Here is a 12,388-nt window from a genome sequence, read left to right as displayed (position 1 = left end):
AAACTATTACAGTGGCTTAATGGCTTGGGGTGGCCAGGTTGATAAGCCCTCGCTGGAAAGCGCCCCCTCGGCCCCCCAGCCCCCGCTGGCTCTTTCAAGCCGTTCTCGGGCCTGAGTAGGTCTGCCGGCTCCGACGGAGTGCCGGGGGGGCTGCCCTGGGTGTGCAGAACCCCACGGCTTTCACGTGGGAAGCGGCAACTGAGAGAGAAGGCAGGAGACCCTCGAGGCCCACTTGGGGCAGGAGATGGACGAGAATGTGTCGTGAGCGAGGACAGCGAGCGCGGGGCGGAGATGAGCGAGATGAGCGCCGCCTCCAGCACAGGCACTCTCGGCCCCCCAGTCCGAATTAGCGGCGCCGCCAGCCTGGAGAAGGCGGGCTGGCCACAGTGAGGTGCCCCGGGAGAGGCGTAATGATGGTCCAGGTCGGCACAGCCTATTTCCACGGTGGCCAGGTGCACAGACCAGAGGAGCAGCAGCTCTTCCGGAGGTTCAATGGCGTTGAGGACACCTGAGACTTGAAGACAGAGACGTCATCCTGAAAACTGCAGGCCCTGATACGTAGCCGAGCCCCCACGTTAGGGCGAATGAGCATGTCACGGGAGCCTATGATCCTGTGAGCCACGGTGGTGCCGCTGCAGATTCCGAAGTCAGGCCATACAGATGAGCAGGCGTTCAGAAGCGTTCCGCTCGTTATGACCAGAAAATACCTACCTCACACCTGCAGAGGATGCGAGCCCCAGGTCTGTGGGGGAAGGGCCAGCCCTCATTCAGGGCACACACAGCTCCCCCAGACACTCGGGTGTGCGCCGTGTCAGCGAGTAAGCCAGGGCAGAAAATACACCTTCTCGGCACCAAAGCATGAATTACCGCACTCTAACCCTTAGTTGTTCAAATGGACAGATCCTCCGGAACAAACCTTTCCCTCTGATGCCCTAAGACGTAATTCGAGGTCTTAAGCGTCCATAAAGAGTGGCCCTGACTAAGCCTTAATGGAAGCAGGCAGACCGAATTCTTCCAGAATCTGATACCAACCTTATCAAGATCAAGCTGTAATAGGTTGGTCTCTGTATGGTGTAGATTTATAACTTAGGTCATGCCCAGAAAGCAGGCCGAGTTTGAAGAATTCAAGGGGAGAGGCTTTAGAGAAATTTCATAAGCTGTTTCTCTCTGGGGCTGTGGTGAAGTGACTATTAGAACTCACGATAGGTCTTGGGTCCTGACTCCCCCTCCACTTAGCTGTGTGATACTGAATGAGTTTATCTGAACCTCAGTATCCTGTTCTATAAACGGGCATAAAAAATAAACCTGGCTTCTTCTCAGGGCTGTCCTAAGGTCAGGTGAAAGGGACATTGTAAATTCAGAGCATTGTACACATGCCAGGGGGTTTTGTTGATAGGGAATTTAGCTGTGTAAAGATGTTTTTGAATTGTACTGCCATTGAAAGTGGCATTTTTAAAGATATATATAAAGATATACGTATAGATGTGTGTATAGAGAGAAACGTAAGTTTTGAATCAGGAAATCTTTTTCAAGCCTGGCGGGGGGGCCTCTCATATTAAAGACTAAAATTTTCAATAATAGCAATTATGTGGAGGCAATCAGGCCTGTGTGATGGGAAGTGACAGCTTATCAAGGGTTCTTGTTCGTTATTGTTGCTCTTCTCTTATGTTTGAACCCCAATGCCGTCATGCTTTCTCAGATAATTTTAGTAAGGGGAAATTTTGAAACTTGGATAGTGTGTTTTAATTGACTGTTTTGTTCTAACTAAGCAAGTTTAAACTCATTTTTTAAATGACAAGTGTATGTTTTTAAATGAAGCATTAGCTTGAATAAAACACACTTAGTAAAATAGACCACTTTTAAAATTTAGTGAGTTCCCATTGTGGCTCAGTGGAAACGAACTTGGCTGGTATCCATGAGGATGCAAGTTCAATGCCTGGCCCCACTCAGGATCTGGCATTGCCACAGGCTGTAGTGTAGGTCACAAATGCAGCTCTGATCTGATGTTGCTATGGGGTAGGGTGGCAGCTGCAGCTCCAATTTGACCCCTAGCCTGGGAACCTCCACATTACACACCTGTGGCTCTAAAAAAATAAAGTTTAGCATGTAGGTTATGACCAATCCCAGAGAAAATGTAATTGCATGCTTTAACAAATAATATTAAAATCAGGTTCACCTTGTAAAATAGTACAGAAGTGTTTTTAGCCCAATAGCACCTCACTTAAAAAGTAGGAAGGAGCGTGATCCCCACTGACCACGTGGGAAACAATCTCACAGACCTGAGGGACTCTCCCTCATCACATGGCTCGTGGGGCTTTTGAGTCCAGAGCTGTTTTTTGACCCAAGTTTCCTTTTCAGCTCTCAGTTTTCAACTTGAAGGAAATGAGGACAGTGGAGACCTTTGAAGCTGATTATAGGTTTTGGATTTGCCCACATACTTCAGTAGGGAAGCATCTCAAAGCAAAATGAAATTAACCCACCCAAAGCGGCTGGAGAAGTGAGGGGCCAGCCCCACTCCAGATGCTTAAAGTAAACAAACTCCTGTCAATCACATGCTGAGGAGGATCACCCCATCTCCTTAACCCCAGAAGATTGGGGTCCATAGGGAACAATCTCGAGGCAAGAGAAGGACAATAGAAAAGGTATTTTTCAAATGGTGCCATGAGCTATCCATGGAGGGCAAAGGGCTCTGCCCAGCCCTAGAGCAGAAACCAAGCACGGCACACGAGACACCAGTTCCAAAGCACAGCAGTGACCAAGGACAGTGTAGGGAGGACTCAGGAGGCTGGAAGCCAACAGACCCGAGACCTGCCAGGCAGCTCTGGGACACAGCGAGTCATGCTGACACTGAGTGACATCTGAACCACATGGCCCAGGGAGGGACAGCAGAGGAAATGGACATCAAGTGCACGTGGTCACAGAGGCTGTCATATGGGGTAGTCCACCTCGGCCTGTGCCCAAGGAGGCAGGGGAGCCCATTGAGGAGGAGCTCTTCAGTGCACACAGGGGGCGGTTGGGGGAGAGAGTGAGGGCTATTCCCTCCCCTGTTTCTCCAGAGCAATAAAGGTACAGAAAGCAAAGTTAAGTGTGGTCCTGGCTGTTAGACCCAACCCGGAGCTGAAGCAGCAGCTAAGACTCTATTGCAGAAAATCAGTAACTAGCATCAGGTGTTTGCAGCATGTATTATAATGAAGAGCCACTTCCATTGGTCCCATATAGACAAAGATTTGGAATCCAAGTGAACCTAGAGAAATTAAACATCACCCACCAACAGTGACAGAGCCACTGAATGAGGAAGTAACATCCCAGGGGGAGAAAAATAATTTGAGCAGAAGCATAGCATTGACCAGATTAGAAGGAAATCTAATTACTTTAACCAAAGCTGGATCAGGATTTTCACAACAGGTTTGGTAAGCTGAACAAATCAATATTAATATCAAAACCCCCTAAATTATACCCAAGTGAACAGGTTAGTTGTGCAATATTCATTTTCTCACAGAACTTGAACAAAATATTTTAAAGCTCTTTTGGGAAGCACAAAAGATGCAGAATGGCCAAAGCCATCTTGAGAAAGAAAAATGGAGCTGGAGGAATCAGGCTCCCTGACTTCAGACTATACTACAAAGCAACAGTCATCCAAACCATATGGTACTGGCACAAAGACAGAAATATAGATCAGTGGAACAGGACAGAAAGCCCAGAATTCAACCCACGCACTTACATTCAACTAATCTATGACAAAGGAGGCAAGAATATACAATGGAGAAAAGACACCTGCTTCAATAAGTGGTGCTGGGAAAACTGGACAGTGAAAGAATGAAATCAGAACACTTCCTAACACCATACACAAAAGAAACTCAAAATGGATTAATGACCTAGATATAAGACCAGGTACTATAAACCTCTTCCAGGAAAACATAGGCCAAACACTCTCTTTTCAAAGAACCAGCTTTTAGTTTCATTAATCTTTTCTATTGTTTCCTTCATTTCTCTTTCATTGATTTCTGCTCTGATCTTTATGATTTCTTTCCTTCTACTAACTTTAGGTCTTGTCTATTCTTCTCTCTCGAGCTGCTTTAGATGTAAAGTTGCTTGTTTATTTGAGCTTTTTCTTGTTTCCTGGGGTAGGCTTGTATCGCTATAAACTTTCCTCTTAGAACGGCTTTTGCTGCATCCCGTAGGTTTTGGAGTGTCTATCTTTGTTTTCATTTGCTTCTAGATATTTTTTAATTTCCTCTGATTTCTTCAGTGATCCATTGGTTGTTTACTAGCATGTTGTTGAGTCTCCACATGTTTGTGTTTTTTGCAGTTTTTTTCTTGTTGATTTCCAGTCATATGGCATTGTAGTCGGAAAAGACTCTTGATAGGATTTCAATTTTCTTAGTTACCGAGGCTTGATTTGTTGCCCAGGTTGTGATCAATCTTAGAGAATATTCCATGTGCAATTGAGAAGAATGTGTATTCTGTTGCTTTTGGATGGAATGTACTATAAATATCTACTAAGTCCATCTGGTCTAATGCTTCCTTCAGGGCCTGTGTTTCCTTATTGATTTTCTGTCTGGATGGTCTGTCCATTGCTGTAAGTAGGCTGTTAAAGTCCCCGACTATTATAAAAGCAACTCTTTTCTACCCATTGGATTTGTTTATACAGACGCTTGGAAGGATGATGGGTCATTGGGTGGGTGGATGGATAGGTGGGTGGATGGATGAATGAGAGAACGGATGGTTGGTTGGTTGGGAGGATGGATGGATGGTTGGTAAAGGGCAGATGGATGAGGGCTAGAAATCAATGAGAGGAAACAGGAGAGAGGCAAAGGAGACAAGTGCCGTTTTCACCCACACTTCAAACCTTAATATATTATCCATTTACATTTAAATTTGGTAGTTTCATTCTGTTTCCTTCCCATCACTTTCAGATAGTAACCTCCCTAGGGGCAGGGTCAAGTCTTTATGAATTCTCTCCCAAAGGAAGTAGTACACAAACCTCTTGTAGATAACAGGGTGTATTTTCAATGTGGGGCTTGATAGGATGGTAAATCTAAAACTAACCAAGCCACTGAGAGACAGTCTGACACTGGATTTTATCTCACAGGACAGGGATGTAGGTGCTAAGTTAAAATTTCAGTGTAAAATTACTACTAAAGGGAAGTTTACAGAAATGAAAATAGCAGATGGTAAGAACTAGAGAAATAAATAACCAACCCTAAAAACTCAACCAGAACATAGTGGTGGTAAGAGCTAGCCTCTGTAGTCTCTCAAACAGCCCCTCTTGAAATGAAACCATATAAAATAAGAAATTCAGCACAACCAAAACAATAACAGATGGACTTTAAGTGTTCCCAGACCGAAACACCTTGGAAACTGGAGGTCACATTCATTAAATCCAATCCAGTCTTAAACAGCTTTGACACGTGGCTTGGCCTTGCTGGCGAGCAGAGCGGGCCTTTGAAGACATCCATGCAGGGCCAGCTAAGCTCTGCTGTACAGGGCTTTTCTGACCTTCTGTTTTCATCTCACTTGTTCCAGTTTTGTCAAAAATGGAGCTTTTCACGTGACGGTTCACCGTCGTGACGCTTGACAGCAGAGTGGGTCTGCGTGGGAGCCTGTCTGGTGCAGAGGCAACACTGGAGGTTGACTCAGCCCTGCTCTTTACCCGAGGCTCCTCCCAGGTGGCAGGGTCCGAATGCTGACGTACTCGGTTGTCACGAGGGCCCGCGGCCTCTCCCTTACCTCACTGACGCTGGCCACGTCTTTTATCACATCCCCAGCCCCCCACTGAGAGCTCAGTACATGTCATTTTCCTGACTTCTGTGCACCTGGGGGCTCAGGTGAGGTCCTGAAATTCGCTTGAGACGGCTGCCGAAGTGAGCCCGGGGCTGAAGCAGGAACCCTGAGGAGGCAGGTGGGTGATGGAAGCCCCACGGAGGCAGCTACACCTGGACGACGGGCGGTGAGGAGGAGGCTGGGGGTTCTTGCCAGGCAGGCGCAGGCTCTGTCCCCAGGGTTAGCAAGACTGTCACCTCTCCTGCATCCACATTTCTGAAATGACCCTCAGGAGCCTCCTGGGCTGGAGACAACGTCCCTCCAGCCTGCCAGGGACGCCTTCCTGAAAACAGTGGCAGTGGGCAATCCACAGGTTTGTGTTTGTTTCATTGGTTATTTGCTTTTTTAATTTTTTCTGATCAAAAGCCTCTATCAGGAATAATATAACCAAAAGAATTTAATCAATCCAAACTTGAACTAAACAGAGATACCACATGAACATTTTTTTTTTTTTTAAGTGAACCGGATAGTCCTGTGTTACACTGGCATGTGCTTAATAGCCCTGTGAATTGCTGGTCTTTTTTTTAAGTGGATGCTGGTCTTCCATGAGCCAGGCCTGCCCAGTCCTACAGGTCCCCCTGCACAGATGTGGATACAACCGCAGAGCTTAGGCCACAGTCCCAGAGCCTCTTGACAGTGACCCTTTGTCGCACATCAAGGTGCCAGCATACCCGGTGTCTGTCAAGGGCACTGTGCCCAGACTCTGGATGGTCACCTTCCCGCCATGTCCTCACGTGGCACAGGGAGCTCGTGTCCTCTTCCTAGGAGGGGGTAACTCCATCCCACAGCCCTGTTCGTATCACCTAATCTAACCCTTACGATCTCCCAAAGTCCCCTCCATATCTATCACCTGGGGGTTAAACGGGGGGAACCAGTCTGGGCTGGTCCTTGGTTTCTCAGTGCGGATTCCAACCTGGGTCCCCTGAGCGCTGTGGGACATGGTGACGGGCTGCAGTGGGAGGGCAGGCAGGGGCTCACAGGAGGTTTGCAAAGGCTTTTCTCAGCCCAAGAAACCCAGCTTTTTGAAGCGTCTCTGCCAGCCCCACACAGACAAGACCTTGATGGAAAAGATGGGGAGGGGGCGGGGTGCAAGGAGCCACTGGACTGGACGGCCCACGGGACAGGCTTCCAGGCTGCGGGAGGGAGCTGGGGTCAGGAGTTGGATGCCCCTGACCATGACTTACTGGGTCACTCACTCACTCAGCAGCCGGGCTGCCTTTCAGGGGCCTTCAAGACGCCCCTTCTCTGATCCAAGAGCCACATCACTCCAGGGACTCGCGGTCCTTGGAGTCACCTGCTGTCACATGGTGTCCCTCCCAGGTCAGAACCCTTGGTCAGATGCAGCCAGCTGGTCTCCTGACAAGGTCAGGGAGACTGACTCGCCTGTGGGGGGAGCCCTGGTGTCCGCGGCTGCCTGTCAGGTGTGCCTCCCACTGCCTCCCCCAGCTCCCGAGCCCAAGGCGTCTTGAAGCACGTCTCCAATCACTGGTGTTCCCACCGCAGCCTCCTCGCCCCGCCAGGTGTGACAAAGGGCCATTCGGAGCCGCCCTTCACGCCATCACCTCTTCACGCTCCAGACTCCTTGCAAACCCACCAGTCCAAGCCCCTCCTGGACCCACCAGCTTCTCTCTGGTTCGTTTTTGTCTTAATTCAGGGACCTAACTTCTTTGATGAGGCATGAAAAATCCCTGGCAGTCTCTTGTTATCAGAAGGAATTCTTTATCGTCCTTCACCCCAGACCTGAGGCCCAGTGGCCAGCCGCAGAGATGAGGCCCGTGGGGTTACCTGAGGTGAGGGCCAGGCCCTGGGCCTTTTCCTGACACCTGGTTTCAAATACCCCCTCCCCGCCGGCATCTCCTGTCACGTTAGGTGCCTCCCCAGACGACACAGTGCTGGCGAGGGCACGTCCACAGTGTGATGGGAGTGGCGGGGCCACAGGCAGCCTCGTCCCCCAGACCACGAAGACGGCAACAGACTGTGATGGGACTTCCTGCAGTCCTGTGAGGCATGTGTTTGTCTTTCCTCTCCAAACTACACTGTGGAAATTTTATTGTTCTCCGATCGTCCGTGTCTGGGTTGGTTGCACCTACTTAGATATCCTGAAATCGCTCCTATAAGCATATCTAAAATGGAAAGTTCTTATTTGCACTGCGAGAACTGGTAATTCATTTTTATTCTAGTAAGACTTTCCAAACTAAAGACACTTTTTCTTCCCTATATAAGTGGTTGCTGTGATCGTTTTCATGCCAGCGATTTGTATAACAAGAGCCAATGTTTAAACACTGGGTCTGGGCAGTTGTCTGCAGGCAGGGATTAAGAATGTGTGACAAGGGCCCTGAAGATGTCTCTGCTCTCCTTCTGGGATGTGAGCGGACGGGCTGGGGTGGAGACCAGTCGTGACATTTTCCAGGAGGTGCTGCTCGTGGGCGCGGACCGGTGTGTAAGTCCTCCGTGACTGTGGGTTTTAGGGCTGGGTCTTCGTGTGCTGATCGGTTTATTTTAAAAAGCGACACTCGATCAACACAAGGTGGCTGGAGTGGAGGTGCCTCCCAAGGTCGATTAAAAGAAACCAGCTATTTAAGGAGGGGAAACAGACATGTCTCAGGGCTGATTGTGCTTTCAGAGGCGGGGCTCCCTCGGGGTGTCTCTGAGTCCCCTGCAGGCTAAAGACAGTCACCCCCCAACACGGAGGCTGGAAGGAAAGCCGGAGCAAACCTGCATGCGTGCATCTGGGGAAGGAAGGCTGTCCCCGCGGACACGTGCTGCCTCGGGAGCCGGGAACCCTCTCCTGGGCCTCCAGCCGCCCCACCGCCCAACCCCGGCTGCATGGCTCCCAGCCAGTCCCGTTCATCAGCATTTGGCTCCATCGAGGGGCCTCCACCCCATCGGGGATTTTCTTAGGATGGGCCTGCCAAGGAGAACCTATGAGAGAATGGGCCCTGAGCCTGAGGCAGCGCCCCCCCACCCCGTCCCATCCACCTGTGAGACAGAGGCCCAGCTCTGGGGCTCACACAGGGCGCCAAGGGAGGCCCAGTTACCTGGGACGGCAGTGAGGGTGCAGCTGTGAACACGCAGGGCCCCTCACCAATGCTTCTCCCACCTGGATGCCGCTAGAGCATCTCCAGTGGCCCCTGTGGGGCGGCCTCTCCCAGCCTCCCTCACCGCCCCGCTCAACCAGGAGCTTTCAGAACCAGGCTCGGGCGGCGCCCCAAGAGACCAGTGGTGCTGTCGGAGCTGCTGCTGGCCTGACAGCTGGGTCAGGGCTGCCCAGCTCCCAGGTGGCAGAGTTCAGCTCAGGCCAGCCGGCGCTGAAACCCGGACACTTGCTGCTTATGAGACGAGCCTCCTTCTACTCGAGCAGATGTCCCCTCACCGGGAACAGGGAGTGGCATGCCTGTCAGTGAAGAAGTCACACCACATCCTGCAGAGACAGAGGCTGGGGGTAAAAAACCAAAAGGCTTTATGGCCCCCCCTTTCCTGTCCGGATTGGCCACCGTGGGACAGTGACCCCTCCACGCCCTGCTCTGTCTCATCTGCAAATGAAGAGGGCGTCCACCCTGCTGGGTGGTCCTGAAAACTATGCAGAGAGGTTGGTAAGATGCCCGGCGATGGTGGCCGCGGTGCCCAAGGACCAAAGAGAAGCCAGAGCAGAGTCACCAGCAGGGACGCTGGGACGTGGCTGCCGCTGCTGGAGCCTCAGCCCCTGCTCCTCCCGCCTGGCCGCTGACCGCATGGCCTCTGCAGGGAAGCAGCTGGGAAACGTGCTTCCGCTCGGGAATTCCGCATTTACGTTTTAAGGTCCCCGTTCAGTCTGTATTCCTGTTGCCGTTAACTCTCACTCAGTTAGAAGCAGCATCTCCACGGCCGGTTCGTCTCGCAGGTCCCCATTCATCATCCACTGTGAAACTGCACATTCGACAAATGCTGTTCAGAGCCTTATTTATTTAGAAAATTACTCTAAGCCTTGAAGAGACATTGCCCTTTGCTGCAAACGGTACACAATAGACTCTGCTTTGCTGTTCTGAGTATCTGGCTGTATTTCTTGTTTGAGTGTCTAGCTCCACAATGAGATCCTAGGTTCCTGGAAGCCGTGGACACTTGAGTGTGGACACACATACTCTGGTTTCACAGAGTAACTAACTGCTGAGCAGATTTTTGCCAGCATCCCCGGCCCTCAGTCTCCCCAGCACCTCTCCCTCCCTCCCAGGCCTGCTTTCCGGAAAGGGGGTTGTTCACAGCCAGCCCTGAGCACCCAGCCTCGCAGAACACAGAAAAACTACCTGGCTCCAGCCAGTGTCATCACAGCCTGTCTCGTCTCGTCTCGTCTCGTCTCGTCTCCACCATCAGCTAAGATGCTAACGTCAGTTTACGTGGACTTTCTGGGAAAAAAGTCCAACATGGAACATCTTTGCAAAAGCACGCTGCCATTGCACAGGATGTTAACCACATCTACATTCGACTACACTCCCTTCCCAGCACAGTTTCTCAGTCTCAGGCTTCTTGGGCCAAAGGCTTCTGAACAACGATTGTCCATAAGGAAGCAAATGATATTACTCAGTCCTTCCCCCTCCTGCCGTGACAGGAGGTGGTAAAACTATTTGGGGTGACTTTGCACAATTGAATCATCACTCAGCTCCTCCCACGAATACAAACTGGCTTCAGGGTTCCTGGGACAAGGCTTTGGGAACAAAAAACCATGGTGTGAGCCATGCTCGGGTCCCTGAAGGGCTGCGCACAGTGAAGGGAGTCTGCAGGGGGAGCCCGGCCCGGCCGCCGACGCGCGTCAGTTCCTTTCTGGTCCCACCTTTAAAGAGCCTTTGTGTTTTCTGTTCTGATAAAGCCCGGTTCCCACACGGGGTGGGTGCTTTTCAGTGAGTCACTAACAACGAAAATAGATGAAAATGGAGCTTTAAAAATGGAAACCTCGGCACAATCTCCACTCTCTGTTCAGACAACGCCGCTCTAATTTTTGCCGTAAAACCTCTCCTTTTGGATTCAGGTGATGACAAGAGCACTTTTTTCACACGCCTGTTTCCTCCAATAGTGACTGATCGCGGAGACCCAGAGCGAGGCCTGCTGCCCGATTTAAGCCCCAATTCTTTTATTTAATGACTTTTATTTTTTTCCATTATATCTGGTTTACAATGTTCTGTCAATTTTCTACTGTACAGCAGGGTGACCCAGTCACACATACCCAAATACATTCTTTTTTTTTCCACATTATCATGCTCCTTCTTAGTGACTAGACATAGGTCCCAGTGCTATACAGCAGGATCTCATTGCTTATCCATTCCAAAGGCAATAGTCTGCATCTGTTAACCCCCGATTCCCAGTCCATCCCACTCCCTCCCCCTTGGCAACCACAAGTCTGTTCTCCATGTCCAGAATTTTTTGTTTTGTGTGGAAAGATTCATTTGTGCCGTATTTTAGATTCCAGATGTGTGATATCATATGGTATTTGTCTTTCTCTTCCTGACTTACTTCACTCAGGATGAGAGTCTCTAGTTCCATCCACGTTGCTGTAAATGGCATTATTTTGTTCTTTTTTATGGCTGAGTAGTATTCCACTGTGTATATACACCACCTCTTCTTAATCCATTCATTTGTCGATGGGCGTTTAGGTTATTTCCATGTCTTGGCTATTTTGAGTAGTGCTGCAATGAACATGAGGGTACATGTTTCTTTTTCAATGGAAATTTTTGTCTGGATATATGTCCAAGAGTGGGATTTCTGGGTCATAAGACAGTTTTCTGTATAGTTTTCTAAGGTACCTCCATGCTGTTTTCCATAGTGCCTGCACCAGTGTACATTCCCACCAACAGTGCAGGAGGGTTCCCTTTTCTCCACACCCCCTCCGGCATTTGTTATTTGTGGACCTACTAATGATGGCCATTCTACCTCATAGTAGTTTTGATTTGCATTTCTCGAATAATCAGTGATGTTGAGCATTTTTTTCATGTGCTTGTTGGCCATCTGCATATCTTCTTTGGAGAAATGTCTGTTCAGGTCTTTTGCCCAAGTTTCAGTTGGGTTGTTGACTTTTTTTGCTGTTGAGTTGTGTAAGTTGTTTGTATATTTTAGAGATTAGGCATCATTTGAAACTATTTTCTCCCATTCTCTAAGTTGTCTTTTTCTTAAATTTATGGTTTCCTCTGCTATGCAAAAGTTTGTCAGTTTGATTAGGTCCCACTGGTTTATTTTTGCTTTTATTTCTGTTGCTTTGGGAGACTGACCTGAGAAAACATTTGTAAGGTTGCTATCAGAGAATGTTTTGCCTATGTTCTCTTCCAGGAGTTTGATGGTGTCTTGTCTTAGGTTTAAGTCTTTAAGCCATTTTCAGTTTATTTTTGTGCATGGTGTGAGGTGTGATCTAGTTTCATTGATTTACATGCAGCTGTCCAGCTTTCCCAGCATCACTTACTGAAAGACTGTCCTTTTCCCATTTTATATTCTCGCCTCCTTTGTCAAAGATTAATTGACCGTAGGTGTCTGGGTTTATTTCTGGGTTCTCCGTTCTGTTCCATTGGTCTGTCTGTATGCTTTGGCACCAATACCACACTGTCTT

General features: G+C 49.2%; 1 protein-coding gene and 1 long non-coding RNA gene across 10 annotated transcripts in view; one reads left to right on the top strand and one right to left on the bottom strand.

Annotated features, from left to right (window-relative positions):
• Nucleotides 1–12,388, top strand: part of LOC102168089 (uncharacterized) — an 88,729-nt gene that overhangs the window by 58,168 nt on the left and 18,173 nt on the right. Inside the window, exon 4 of one of the 9 annotated variants that reach the window (XR_014818943.1) lies at nt 5,527–11,513. The exons of 6 other annotated variants lie outside the window; for them this stretch is intronic. This is a non-coding gene — a long non-coding RNA (uncharacterized LOC102168089). Of the gene's footprint in view, nt 1–5,526; nt 11,514–12,388 lie in introns of those variants that run through there. 2 more of the 9 variants (XR_014818951.1, XR_002336605.2) reach the window with 2 other exon arrangements.
• The window catches only part of LOC110255791 (uncharacterized), a 266,124-nt gene continuing 261,715 nt past the window's right edge, over nt 7,980–12,388 (bottom strand). Inside the window, exon 4 of the transcript XR_014818937.1 lies at nt 7,980–9,729. The gene's annotated coding sequence lies outside the window, so the exon portion shown is untranslated. The remainder of the gene's footprint in view (nt 9,730–12,388) is intronic.

Source organism: Sus scrofa, chromosome 11, assembly GCF_054392235.1.
Source record: "Sus scrofa isolate SSC_HxYL_T2T_F1_AM1 chromosome 11, Sscrofa_HxYL_maternal_Yorkshire_Landrace_v2.0, whole genome shotgun sequence".
Taxonomy (NCBI): domain Eukaryota; kingdom Metazoa; phylum Chordata; class Mammalia; order Artiodactyla; family Suidae; genus Sus; species Sus scrofa.
Note: the sequence above shows the minus strand (reverse complement) of the source record. Positions and strands in the feature narration are given on the sequence as shown.